The sequence below is a fragment of the Aphelocoma coerulescens genome, chromosome 1, assembly GCF_041296385.1.
Source record: "Aphelocoma coerulescens isolate FSJ_1873_10779 chromosome 1, UR_Acoe_1.0, whole genome shotgun sequence".
Taxonomy (NCBI): Eukaryota; Metazoa; Chordata; class Aves; order Passeriformes; family Corvidae; genus Aphelocoma; species Aphelocoma coerulescens.
This window is the reverse complement of record NC_091013.1, coordinates 107,185,835-107,200,118: the sequence shown is the minus strand read 5'-3', so window position 1 is coordinate 107,200,118 and position 14,284 is coordinate 107,185,835. Positions and strand designations below refer to the sequence as shown.

At 37.5% G+C, this 14,284-nt stretch overlaps 1 long non-coding RNA gene across 1 annotated transcript; it reads left to right on the top strand.

Moving 5' to 3' along the window:
* Window positions 1-756: 756 nt before the first annotated feature.
* Window positions 757-13,852, top strand: LOC138119780 (uncharacterized). The gene is made up of 3 exons (XR_011155615.1): window positions 757-855; window positions 11,831-11,949; window positions 13,217-13,852. It is a non-coding gene; the product is annotated as an uncharacterized lncRNA (long non-coding RNA).
* The last annotated feature ends 432 nt before the right edge of the window (window positions 13,853-14,284 follow it).

The window sequence follows — 14,284 nt, the reverse complement described above, 5'->3', positions numbered from 1 at the left end:
TTCTTCTTGTCTCTCTCTCTCTCTCTCATATTTACTATCAAATAAACCCATACTATTGACTTTGGCATACAGTCTCATTTGCACCTTAATTCAGGCAGAGGCATTTCTAATAACTTTAAAAACCAGACTGTAACACCCTAGCACCTCATTACTTCTCCCAGGCAGATGTTTCTGCAACCACAGTTGAATTGTCATAAAGTTACTGCAAAATAGATCACTTCTGTTTAAAGCCAAGAACACCTAAAGCTGCTGAATATACAACAGTGACCTGAGGGTTACCCACCTGCCACTGGATATCACAGGTTCATGGAAAAGAATCATAGAACTGTTTAGATTGGAAAAGACCTCCAACACCTTTGAGTCTGACCTCCACCTTGCCAACTAGACCAGAACACTGAGTGCCACATCCAGGTGTTTCTTGAACACCTCCAGAGATAGTGACTCCAGAACCTCTCTGGGCAGTTCATTCCAATGTTTAACCCTCCTTTCCATGAAGAAATTTTTCCTGACATACAGCCTGAACATTCTCTGGAACATTTATGTCCCCTCATCTTGTCACTTGCTACCTGGTAGAAGAGCCTAACCCCCACCTGGCTACAGCCTCTTCTCAGATTGTTGTGGAGAGTGGTAAGGTCTCACCTGAGCCTCCTTTTCTCCAGGCTAAACAACCCTCAGCTGCTTCTCATTGGACTTGCAAAACCCAAGGATTTTGTTTATGCAACATCACCTGTATCTTCTCAAGATCTGTCTTTAAGGTAAACCATTCTAAAACGAGGGCTTCAGCAGCTGCAAATCTGAAGAGGTAGAAGGAAACACAGTCTTCTTTGTCCAAAAGCAGCACCTCGATGCAGAAAGGTATGTAGAATCACAGAATTGTTTGGGTTGGAAGGGACTTTAAAGGTCATCTAGTTCCAAAATTTAAAATTCTTCAAGCCAGGGGGGAAAAAAAAAACAAAAAAACAATGCATAAAGAAGGATATGACTCTTAGTTCTGTTCCTTTATTTTACACTGAACTTTCATTGGATGGAACTCTTCAGCATGACTCAGAGCTCCCTTTGGTCAGTGCTGCAATTTGCAGTAAAGTTCCATTTCCATCCTTTCCTTGCTTCCCTTTCCCATACATTTCCAGAAGCATGATAGATTCAGCAATGCCCACACAGACTGAATACACACACACACACGATTATTTCCTGTGCCTTAAGTTGTCCATCAGTTGTAGTAGTAGAAGTAGTATGTTTAGCTAGTCCTGGAGAGGGGAACAAAAACAAATCCATAGGATCTGGGTAGCTTCACAAATAAATGGCATATGAAGAACAGAATCAGAAGTTTACATCTGTGCATTTTTCCTAAATACCTTTTTAGATAAATTATATCTATTTAAAGACGTTTTTGAAATGTTTGCTTTCTTGTGCTTTTTAAAAAAATCCTAACATTTAGGATGCTTATTCAGTGATATTCAGTGACATGGTTTCTGGTAAAGAAAACTTAACAACTGGAAAAAAATCCAAAACAAATGTAATTTGCTTCTTGACCCAAGCCTAAAATGAAGGTTCTTCTATGAATCCAGTTTTTTATAAAACCATACACAAACAAAAGAGTACAGTTTCCCAGTAGAGTATTCATGTGGAATGCTAACAAGTAGCAGTAAATCTTACAAAAAGGAAGTATAAAAATATATTTTAAAGACCTTTTCAGAGAAATGTTATGAGGTTAGAAGCATCAGCTTGTACACAAAGCATCCATTTTCTGGCACTTTTATCACAGTTTCTGATTTATTGTTGAGGTTTTGTTACCTGATATGTCAAATTAGTCTTGACTGACAAATGGAAAGATAATGCTAAATATATTCTTTCAAAAATCAATGTATTCAAACATCATAAATAACTTTTGTAGAGCTGCAAAGGATATTAATGACAGCTACATGGAGAGTTTAAAGGACCTTTTTTTCTGTGGAGGGTTCTTTAGATTTCTCTTTACTTCCGTAACTGCAGATGCATTATTTCAATGCCAAGGGATCAGATCCACACCCGGCCTAAACTGGCCCAGTACCACTAACTCCAGCAAAGATTAGCACATTTTTTAATGCTTCTTGAGACTTTGGACAGTTACTGTTTTTACATCAATTTCCAGGGACAGGATTTTATTTCCTTCCCATTACTCTGATGCACAACATTGTGATGCATATATAAGATGCCTAGAGTGTGGTCTCTTATGAAGAGGATCTTTTTTCCTGCTTTATTAATCTTTCTCAGGAATGTGTACCTGGAGAGAAGAAATGCTTTTCTTCAGTCACAGATACATAAGTCTTTGAAATTTAGTCTTTAGAGAAAACCCTTTTTTGTACTGTACAGAGTCATACTGTGAGTAACAAAGTCCATAAATAAAAGAGTGCCACAGAGCTCACAGGTTATCTGTTTAACAACGACAGCTTTGTTCTTCTTGCTAATTTAACACATTTCGGTATGATAAGATTCCGTGATTTAATCATTCTTAACAATAGATTAAAACGATTCCCACTGAGATTTGAAAAGCAAGAGCAACCAGAACACAGGCCTAAATCAATGTGTGCCCTGCAAGCGGGCTGAGAATTAGAAAAGGTTGGATCCTTTATTTTATTGCATGAAAATTAAATTAAAAGTGGTAGGAAGTCTCTAACTTCTACATCTTTTCTGGAATATATTTGCAAAATTAAAGTCTATTGACAGCAATGAGAATTTAGGCATTAAGTTAGATTAGATTATCCCTTATGGAAATTTTAAAATGAAAGAAAAATAAATCCTTGGATTTATTTTAATGGAGTAAGATGAGGTTCTTCATTAGTTTTATTTAATGCTTTGGCTTTACTAAGTGCTTCAGTTATACGATTATTAGGTTAATTTATTAATAAAATTAAATAATTGTAGAAAAAATCTGAATTCACTGTATAACCCCTCATCAACTTGTAAAATCTAATTTGAAAATATGTTTTTACTTCTAACTAAAACATATAGAAGGTGCTAAGAATTAATTTAATCATTTTAATAAAGGAACTCTTTTAGTAGCTCTAAACACTGCTGATTCTATCCTCAAAACATAGTTTTCCATGGAAACAGGTTAGGGAAAGGAACACCTCTTGGAGGCCTGTGATCACTTACAGCTGGCACATGAAACAAAAAAGTTCTAAAACAGCAAAGGAGTGATTGCCAATCATTCAGCAGGTCAAGACAAGCAGAACTAAAAGCTCTGTATGGCAGGAGGAAAATTTGTCACTTCTCCTGCTTTCTCCATGAGATTTATTTAGCAGACCCTGTTTGGCACTTGCTTTCTGGAGCATCATTTATTCCTGGAGGGTGGCTGCAGCCTCTCTTCAGTCCTTGGATCCCGTATCAATGACATGAATGAGTGGCTACTGCTTTGGGCAAAAGAAAAGCTACAGGATAATAAACATCAGACAAGTATTTGGTCAAAGGATAGCCCTCCCTCCTGCTGTTGCTGTTCCTGACATGGTGATGGGGAGGTTCTGCAGCCCAGCACAAGGAATTTAGTGAATAAGCTAAGTACAAACTTTGAAGTTTTGGAGGTGTGAAATAGGCTGAAACCCAATGCAAATAATTCTCACATCTTTACAAATGCTTTTTAAATACTGAAGAAAAGTTATTTTACTTTTAGAAATTAAACTTACATTGAATATGTATAGGTGATTTAACCTTACTATCTTTTCAAAACTGAATTGTTCCATTTACAGATCCAGGGATATGGATTGGAGAGGGAGAGAAAGCAGTGGGCAGGAAACTGTGGGGATGGTTCATTTCTGCTGACACTATGGTTAGTAGGACATCATTTGTGAAAAATTGGACTTGACACTATTGATAAAACAGGAAATATGACAAAATATTCCAATATCTCTTTCATTTATTTCATGGATTCATGGACTTTACAGGGCAGAGGGGGACAATTATAATCACATCATCTGCCTCCTTCTATTACATAGGTCATACAACTTTCTTGATTTAACTTCTGTGGATGAACTAAAATATAAATTGTTCTAACATTTTAAAATGTGAATTATTCCAAAGCAGAATATGTCTATCTGGAACTTCCATATGCCGCAATCCATTATAAAGTTTCCTGCTATATTTGAGAATCCTCTCAATAATTTTTGTTATAGGATTTCCTATCAACTGGAATCAAATCACACCTAACGAGTAGGGGAATCAATGTGGAGTTGGTGAATTCTGGTTTTTGCTATGGAATCCTTACATATAGACAAATTTCACTTCACTATCGGGTTTTCTACTTCTCTCTTACAAACTTTGTGCCTCAGTTTTGAGGAGAAATTCTAAGATAAAATGCCACAGAATTAAAACAAATTAGGAAAACATTTTAAAGTGGAAGCAAACTAACAGAACAGAAATTAAAAACAACCTATCTATGCAAACTGTCAAATTAACAAGAGATCCACTAGTCCTAGGTGCCTGGTGATCTCATCATGCAGTCAGTTATAAGTAATTCTTTAAATATTGAATTCTCACTGTGGAGATGTCCCATTCCCACAACCTCATTGACAGGACCATGTGGCTGAATGTCACAAAATTATGTCATTGTTTAGATGACACTGGGGAAAAGCCACCAAGGATCTGCCCAGGAACAAGAGCTAATGGTTGGCCAGACTGATCCCATTTGTCTGGGACAATCCGGAGAACCAGGAACAAGATGAGAGGATGTGCAGGGATGACCCAGGGCAGAGTAGCAGCAGCAGCACCCAAGGGCATTTGGTTTGTTCAGTAAGCTTTTGTCAGACACAAGACCCCTAAAGAGCCCCATGGGAATGCCACAATTCCATTGGATCCCAGAATAGTCTGCTTGGCCAAACAATGGGAAAGCGGAGAAAACCAAGAAATCTCATCCTTGTGAGTGGCAATATGTGTAGGTGAGTGTTTGGCTTTGTGTTTGGGAATTGCTGCACCCTCAGCATTAGTGAACCTTTTAACTGCTCTGTGATCCTACCATAATTCCATGGCCCTTGACTGGTTTTGATAGAGGGAATTAAAGGTTGGGTGCATCAAAAGCACAAAGGTATGTCCAGAGGTTGCATTTCCCTCTCTGCAACACCCCCAAACACTCCCAAACATAAGCAAGAAGTGGTACAGCTCTGCTGTACTAAATAAATTAGAAGGAAATTAGTATAATGACACCAAAGGACATGAACAACCAGGCAGCACATTTAAGAGACATCCAGTGTTCCAAAGAGGTTCCAGGTACACTGCACCACTCCTTATGAATTCTGAGAAACGAGAGGAAAAAAGCCAAACAAAACCCCTTCTGATTTTTAAGGTTTTTTTCCAAGAACTGACAGTCTGTATAGTAACTAAAGCAAAATGACTCAGCCCAAAACCTCTGCAAGCCTGTTGGCAGTGCATTATGGTTATTTCAAAGCCAGGTAAACAACATATGAGGATTACAGGGAAAGGTATAGCTGAGGTAGTCAGTGGGGACCCCGGAACTAAGGCCTCTCATAGCTGAGCTGCCACATCTGGAGAGGGACACCAATGCTTGTACTGGGCACCTTAGCAAGGACAGAGAATTGGTGGGACATCCCATCACAAAGCAAACAAAGCTTGAGAGCACAATAGTCTACTCTGCTGAGCATCCAGCTGTGCAGCACTAGTACTACAGACACAATTTCCTTTGCTAAATTCATAATTTGAGCTCCTTGAATCCTTCACAGTCCTTTAATAAATGCTCTCCAATTTATCAATGCATTTTTTGAACTCTGGATTTCAGAACAGAAGCAGCAGCCCCCTAAGGAGAAGGAGCACAATTAATTTCTACTCAATATTCTCATATTTTTGTCTCACATTCACCTTTTTAATGTGGAATTGTACTGAATGTTCATGCTTGGTGTGAATGCTTGCCCCTTTTTAAAAGAAGCTTCTCTTCAAGATATTTGTAGCTGCAAAATGTGGCTTCTACTCACAATTCACTAGACCAAAATGTGACTTGGCTGAGTTGCAAATTGTATATTTATTCTACACTTAAAAAACCACCTGCTTAACTCTGCTGAATACTACCTTTTTTTTGACATTCCTTTATGTGTGTGTGCATTTGTTATAAATTCAGTCAATAATGGTTTTGTTTTCCTCCAAGCCATTGATAACAATATTAAATAGCAAAAGGTCAAGAACTGTTTCTTAAAGACATCACAAACATCAGTAAGAAAGGCAGTGTTTAATCTGTATGAACTCTTCTATTGATTTTGTATCACCTGGCTTCCTAATCAAAATATCATCCTGTAGCGAACCAAAACAGTGTACAGAAAAGGAAGTGGTAAATTGCACTATTGCTGCTATCACTGACACTTCCATTTAAAAGAAAATTTAATATCCATGTAGAACTCATGAACTAGGCTGCCTAGTATTGTTATCCATGTTGCATTATTTCAATAACTACAAATATTCTTACAATATTTATTGCAAAATGCCAAACCTGGCTGCTGAGCATTCAGGAGTTCACATACAAGCCTCAGCATGGCAATGATGTTCAATCATCTTTAGCACTTTCAGGCAAACAGCAGAAGATGTCAGTCTGTCATCTGCTAGTTACCCAGGAGTATTACACTTTCCCCTGTCAGCCTTCATTCATGTAGTGCCTAACACAGGAAAAATTATTAAGCTGAAGTGGGGAAAAAAAAAAAAAGGAAGATAGTAAAACTATTACAGTTAATGTAACCAATTTTTTATGTATCTGCTAACTATGAGAAGGAACAAAACATAGAGAAGGTTCAAGAGGTATCTTATAAATGTATATAAATTCCTGAAGAGAGAGTACGAAGAGGATGGAACAAGGCCTTATTTAGTGATGTTCAGTGTCAAGACAAGAGGCAATGGGCACAAAGCAAAACACAGGATATTCCGTCTAAACATCAGGAAACTTTTACTCTGCAGATGACTGAGCACAGGCATGACTTGTTCAAAGAGTTTGTGGAGTCTCTCTCCTTAGAGACACCAAAAGATTCTCTGGACACTGTGTGGTGGGCTAGTGGCTCGTGGTGGCCAGTGCAGTGGGGTTGGACTTCCAGGGGTCCCTTTCAATCTCAAGCATTCTGTAATTTTGTGATATACCTTAAAGGAGACATAGCTGTTCCTCTCTTTCAGTGATCAGTGATATCTCTTGCATCCTGGGAAAATGGCCATCACTTCAAGGATTACATATATTTTAAAATTTGGGTCATGATGACATAAATTCTGATGCCAAATGAAATATTCCTTAGCACAATTTATCCTGCCAAACCAGAAGTGCCTCAGAGAGAGCATTGAATTTCCTAGTGGAGGAGAATGATGCCTTGTACTACAGCAACCTTTGTACTGTCAAATTTCTTTTTCCCAGATGCCTCAAGGTGTATTCTCTTCCCTCTAGTAGGGTCAATTCTCATCTAACCAAGTTTCTCCCTGGTAAACCAACCTATTTCATCTATTGCATTTCAAACCATCACTTATTTTGTAAGATTGTTCACATACTATTTTTTATGCCTGAGGTGTCTTCAATTGCTCAACACAACTTATACTTGGTGGCCAAATGATCAAATTGGAAGCATTTAAGAAACAGTCTTAAAAATTATGAAGTTAGAAGGAAAAAATATGAAAAGGAAGAGACTATATATGTTAATTCATAAATATTTCTATGATAAGGGTCATATAAGGATTTAAGAGAGGCAAAGGAAGAGGAACAAGAAAAATATGCTGGGAAAGAATAAGACCTGTGTCACTGTAATTTAGAAAGGTAGATAATGTGATACCATTGAGCCTATCAGGTTTTGAATGACTGCATGATAATAGCATAGTCTAATGATAATCTCTGTATGTGTGAATCAAAATGAAAATTAATTTCTGCACAAATTAGAACTGCTGCAATTAGCAACCACAGTACAGAAAGTGTCAAGAAAATGCAAATTACAAGATTATGGACCTCAACAGGATCAAATTTTTTATTTGAAATGTGCTCATCTCTATCTGATAATACAATTTTACTTGAGCAAAATTTAAAAACTAGACTTACTACATGTTATACTCAATATGTGTATATATAAATTTCTTCATATGGGGAATGATCAAGGAAATCATGTCCATCATTTCTTTAAATTATATTCCTCAAATGAAAATACAATTTAGTACTTTGTGTATGTTACTGAGACAAAACTCATCGTAGCTCAGTTCATGAATGTGGGGAAACTCCACCATCCACAAGCAAGTGTAATTTAAACTGTGAATTGCCATTAAGAGAGTTCCAAGATTCATTTCTGTACTTATTCAGGAAAGGGGGGAGAGCAGCGTGCAAGCTTCAGACACATCCCTTGAGGAATTAACTGAAGTAACATGATGTCGGCTGTTCATTTTCTTTCCTTTCAGGTAGAAAGATATTCCTCATAGATATGCTGTATAGTTCACAGGGCCAGTTATCTTACAAGTGAACTAGGGAGCAGCATCCTTAGAGGTTCTAGTCTAGTGTTCACCTTGGTGAGACTGGGAAGCTATCTGCTACAGCAGGAGAATCCCAGAATCACAAAATTATTTCGGTTGGAAAAGAACTCTGAGATCATTGGGTTCAACCTTTTGCCAACCACCCCTTGTCAACAAGACCATGGCACTGTGTGCCACATTCAGTTGTTTCTTGAACACCTGCAGGGATGGTCACTCCCCCACCTCTCTGGACAGTCCGTTCCAATGCTTAACAACCCTTTCTGGGAAGAAATTCTTTCTGATACCTAACCTGAACCTCCTCTGGCACGGATTGGAGCCTGTCACTTGTTACCTGGGAGCAGAGCCCGACCCCAACCTGCCTACACCCAGAGTTTTAGAGAGTGATAAGGTCTTCCCTGAGCCTCCTTTTCTCCGAGATAAACATCCCCAGCTTCCTCAGCTGCTCCTCATAGGACTTACCTTCTAGACCCTTCCCAGTGCTGTTGCCCTTTTCTGGACACATCAGAGAAGGGAGGCCAGAAATGGTGTAAAGCAAGTTTGCAAACCATTCTGTTTCAAAGCTAAATACTGCAAGCTGTTAGGCTGTGATACTTGTATCTAAAGGACTGCTTGTCACTCATATTTCTTAAACTTTGTTTTCATTTCAGTGTTGAAATTCTAAAATTGTATTTAGGATGAGCACTACCATTCAGCAGCTGCAAGCTGTTAACATATGATCTCTTCCTGCTGTAAAAGCAGCAATCCTACAGAAGTGCTTACAAAATGCATACACCAAATCATTTAAACAAAACATTCAATACATTCTCCAAACATTAGGGGGGAAATATATTCAAGAAATGATAAGATTACTTCTATATATATTTTATTGCTAAAAATATTCCCTAAAGTACATTTGTAAATTGCTCACAAGTAGTTCTTTGAAAATATCCATTGCTACAGGCATTGGTTAATTTTGATCAAATATCTCTTCAGTTACCCAGCAGGAGAATATGGAAAAAATCATTCCAGTCTTTTCTCAGAGATGCATATTGAAAAGAATAAATTGTGCAAAGGCCACAACTTGAGATGCAGGAAAATTTGAGAAAACATAGGAATTTTTACACACAGAACAGTTCAATACTGAACCTTGAGTAAGCTGTGCAGTGACACTGACTGGTAATGTCAGTAGGAAAGAGCCAGCTAAGCTACCTAGGTACAGTGAAATAACTGGAAATTACAGAAAAGTGTGAAGGAATGTTACTGTAAAATGAGAAAAATGGCAAGGAAAGAGAAGAAACTCTGAATGATGGGGTTGCAGAAGGTAGTGTCATCAAAGAAAGAGGAAAAAAAAGCAAAAGTCGAACAAAAAGATGAAAGATACACATTGAAAGGAAATTTTAGACAGCTGCAATCAAAAAATATAACAAATTAAGATAATTAGTGACAGAGCTAACTGATTGGGATAATAATTAGAATTAATCAAGACAACTGCAGTGATTTTCTAAAGATGAGATCTCAGATCAAATGGAATGGGGCCTGGTGACCACTGAAATGATGGGTATATTGGCTGTGTCTTTGGCACGGAACAGGGAAGTCTGCAATGCACAAATCCAGTCCTTTGCTCTAACTGGCATCTTGCTGTAGCTACATGACTGCTTGCAGGCTGTTCTTACATAAATCTGATGTTATACACTACACTGTTTACTTTTAATTTTACTTAACATTAAGCAAACAATGAAAATATTAATTATATTTCCCATTTAGATGATGTTATCAAGCTGAAAGAAAAGCTGAAGCATGAAGGTTTTCTCTGGCTCTTATATATAACAATAAAGGCATCTGCCTGATTCAAGGAAAGAAGAATGTTTCCAAGTTTCCATTTTCAAGTCCTTTTCAATAAAACTCTCTGTAAGGCCCAAAGCCTTGTCCTACAACTGTCAATGGAATGCTTGAAATTTTCTTTCAGTGAGTAAAAGCCAAGTCCCCATTCTGCAAAATGATATCTCTGTAACATTATTTCAAAAGATCCTTACATTTGGGTAAATGTGGAGTGCTGCAGAATTTGCATCAGTTATTGTGCAGACTTAGGCATGTTAGAAAATTACACTGCCACTTTTCTCGTTATGTCCTAAGTGGTTTACTGTCAATACTACTCAGAAATAACCAGTAATAGTTCTCACACTGTAATTTAACAGTAAAAAAAGCTAACTGAATATTTACATAGTTGATCTATTTAGTTTCTACATTTTTTTTTAGCTGAGACACTATTCCACTGTGTTAAATATCTACTTCAACATAAAATATTGTTGGATTTTCTTTTCTTTTCTTTTTTAATGAATTCCATATGCCATGCTTCTGACAAGGTGAGGCTATTTTTCATTTCTGTAGTGACAAAACAAATAGACCTGTGGAAAACAGCTCAAGTATTCTGAGAATTTCTTGAAGCAAATTTGCTATTAGAAGATTATCTTGATTCACAAGAATTTTATTCTGTTCAAGTTCCCCAATATTTTTCACATTTATTTTATTTTCTCTAGAAAGGTGATTGGAATTGGAATAGAGCTGATTCAAGGTTCCTTTTCTTCTATATTTCCTTGCTATCATAAAGTCCCTACAGTATCTGCTGAAAACCTCAGCAATGTAAAGGAGTTCACAGGGTACCTGTATGTCTTTGTAACCAATTACTGTCTATTGTATGATGAAGAGCTGTTTTCCCTACTTCTTTGCTTCTTGGGTTTTACTGATTCACAAAGCCCCACGTTCACCAAAATGCACTGTTCCTCTATGCAGATCTTGACCTTACTCTAAACCTAAATCAACAGCTACTCAGCTTCTGCAGTCATACTAGGCCCAGAATTGCTTTGCTGTTCTGCTGCTACAAGAAAACTGTTTTTTAATTAATCACTCATCCTTTCTTAGCTGAATCTGTCTCCTCGATGAAAAACACCCCTCTTCATTTCAGCTGCCCCTGAAGCTCTTTGTTGGAGCATCCTTTCTCCTGCTGAAATACCTCCTTCTGTGAAACTTCTTTCTCCTACACAGATGGATATGTCCTTTTCTAGCATGAAATGTAGGCCTACGTAAACACCCAGGCAGAAAAATTTCATGACACAATGTATTCCTTAGATCCATGATTCGTGATAGAAGTGCTGTAAAAATTAGTTTTAATCTTTAGTATTATCATAATGCAAACAAAGTTATCTTCACTTGACCCAGTACTATCTTACATATTACTGTTTCTCTTTTTAAGGTAAACTCTGGGCTGAGGATTGTGAGAATGAACAGTAGTGGGGCTGCTGCATTTAATTTCCCTTGAACTAGGACTTTCAGACACTTCTAGAGCCCCGTGATTTTAATGTCTTTTTTATTTGCTTTTCTGACTCTTGCCTACCAGAAACAAGGGGACAAGAAATACATTGCATGTATGGTGCACTCCAAGCTAAGTCTACACAATCTCATTGTTGTCATAGAATGAACAGGGAAAATGTGCCCATTGCTGAAGAGGTTTTATTTGTAAGTATTTTTCCTTAGCTTCTGAAATCACAGGCCTTTAAAAAAGGGGGAGGGAAGGAGAAAGGGAACAAAACCCCCTGTATTTCTTAGAACTGTAAGATCAGAGAGAAGTACAAGAAATGTCTGTCCTGTTTTTTAATCGTCTTCATTTGAAGATATAAAAAAGTCATCTGGAAAATAAATCCAGTGAGAAGGGATATAAAAATGGCAAGTAAAGAATAATATACTATCTAGTATTAGACCACAATGAAAGGCTGAAGCATGGGACTATGTGTCAAAAAGCTTCAGATCTGCATGCAATTTCTTTATAACCTTTTGTGCCACTGTTTAAAGGAACAGATTTTCTTGTGATCTTTGCCTAGTATCTCACTAACACAACTACTGCAAGCTAAGTTAGGGTTTCAAGATCAATAGTTTCATAGATCCACTCTTTATTTCAAATAAAATTTAAAAAATATTAAAAAATCATAGCTATTATCAATTAAGGAAAAAGAAAATTTGTGTGCAAGTTATAGTTATTCTGCTCTAATGTCAAATTTATTAAAAAAGTTTTCAAATACATACTCTTTTGAAGAGTACATTTCTTTTTATTCTGACAGCTCATCTGTGGATTTAAAATAATACAGAAATAAAGCTATCTTGCAGTTCAGAAATTCTCTCATCTCTGTTTGAAATTATGTAACTGCCTCACTCAAAAAACCCTCTGGAAAATATGTGCCAAGAGATTTGTGTGTTTGCAGTTTTGGTGAATAGATCAAATGTGCCACTCTCTGTATGTTTCTTAAATCTTCTTTCTTACAAGAAAAGTCACAGTATTCATAGTACTTTTTTTACTGTGAACTAAAAAAAGTAGTACCTCTCCAAACAACTCCGTAACCAACAGTCCCTGTATACTGAAAGACACAAACTAGTTTGAATTGCGCCAGTTCACAGATTTTTTTTTTATTATATGTCACTTTTTTCTTTTTTTGTCCTCATCTACATTCACCTTAATGCTTCTAAATCATCATTGATTGGTTCTGTGAGGACTAGAAAAAGCTAATGAATCTAAATTAACATTCACTTGATAAAAATGGAGGTAAAATTAAAATTGCTATTTACCCACTATTGGGTCTTGCTGAAGGCAGTTCCTGCTTTTTCAGAAAATCAGTCTGCTGTTAAAGCAGCAATCCAGGAGAAACTTCTGATCCAAAGATATTATTCAATATGCTTTAGGTCATGCTGCAAACTCCTTTATTATTCATGGCAACTGCCTTGCTTGCTTTAGGCTTGATTTGTGGCTGTGCTCCAAGCCCAGAAAAAGCATTCAAGAGTGGAGTGTGAGAGGAGACAGTATATGAAGGCATCAGACAGGATAAGAGAAGCTGCAGCTGATACAAGGCATACTCAAGAAGTAGAAATGCACTTTTAGCAGAGGCATTCAATGGAAGTGGCGCCAGAGCGTAACAAAGGCAGCCAGGAGAGTCTCCAAGAAGAAGGCCAGACCATCAGGAGTCCTACTTCAGCAATGGGAGGAGGAAAAGAAAACATGACAATTCAGAAATTACAACAATGACACAGCCTCAGAATGCCTGTTTGATTTCTCTTAAACCTGCTGAGCTTTCTGTATGGAAACCCCCCTTAGATAAATCCATCAAATCTTGTTCTCACCTTAGTTAACTGCAAACTTGTGCCTAGATTAGAGCATGCCAGCAGGTCTTTGGGACAATAAACCTGCTGTGTATTTAAACAGCAACTGGGAAAACAAAGTGCTAACCCTCTGCAGTATTTAGTGATTATATCCCTGTCCATCTTCCTAAGCACAACCCTACACACCTCTGTACTGCAAAGTGTACCTGGATGTGACATATAGTCACTGTTTTAAATGTCAAGAGTTCTATATTTCCTTGCTAACAAGAGTGATTGCAAGTTCCTCAATGTGTTTCAAATCCACATTGTAGTAGCTGCTACAGTTTTATTATTTATGCTCCGGTTCATACTCAGTGCAGCACATTGATGATTCTGTTACTGTTTCTTTTCTTCCACTGCAGTACAGAAGATATTTAATGGTCCAATTGTACTAGTTTGAAAACAAACCAGTGGGAGGCACCAAGTCAGAATAACAATTTAATAGGGAAATCAAAAAGATAAAGGCAGAAAACACTGGGTTAAACTGACAGAGTCAGGATACAACCTGACACCCTGTTAGTCAGGGTGGTGGTGGCAGTCTGATAAAATGGTGGCTGCAGTCCTCCTGAAGTGATGGATGTGATTCTGCCAAAGCAGTGATCCTGTAGAGAGGTCTGTTCTTCCTCAGACGGGCCAGTGGTGGCTATTTAGCTCCTGTCCTCTGGGA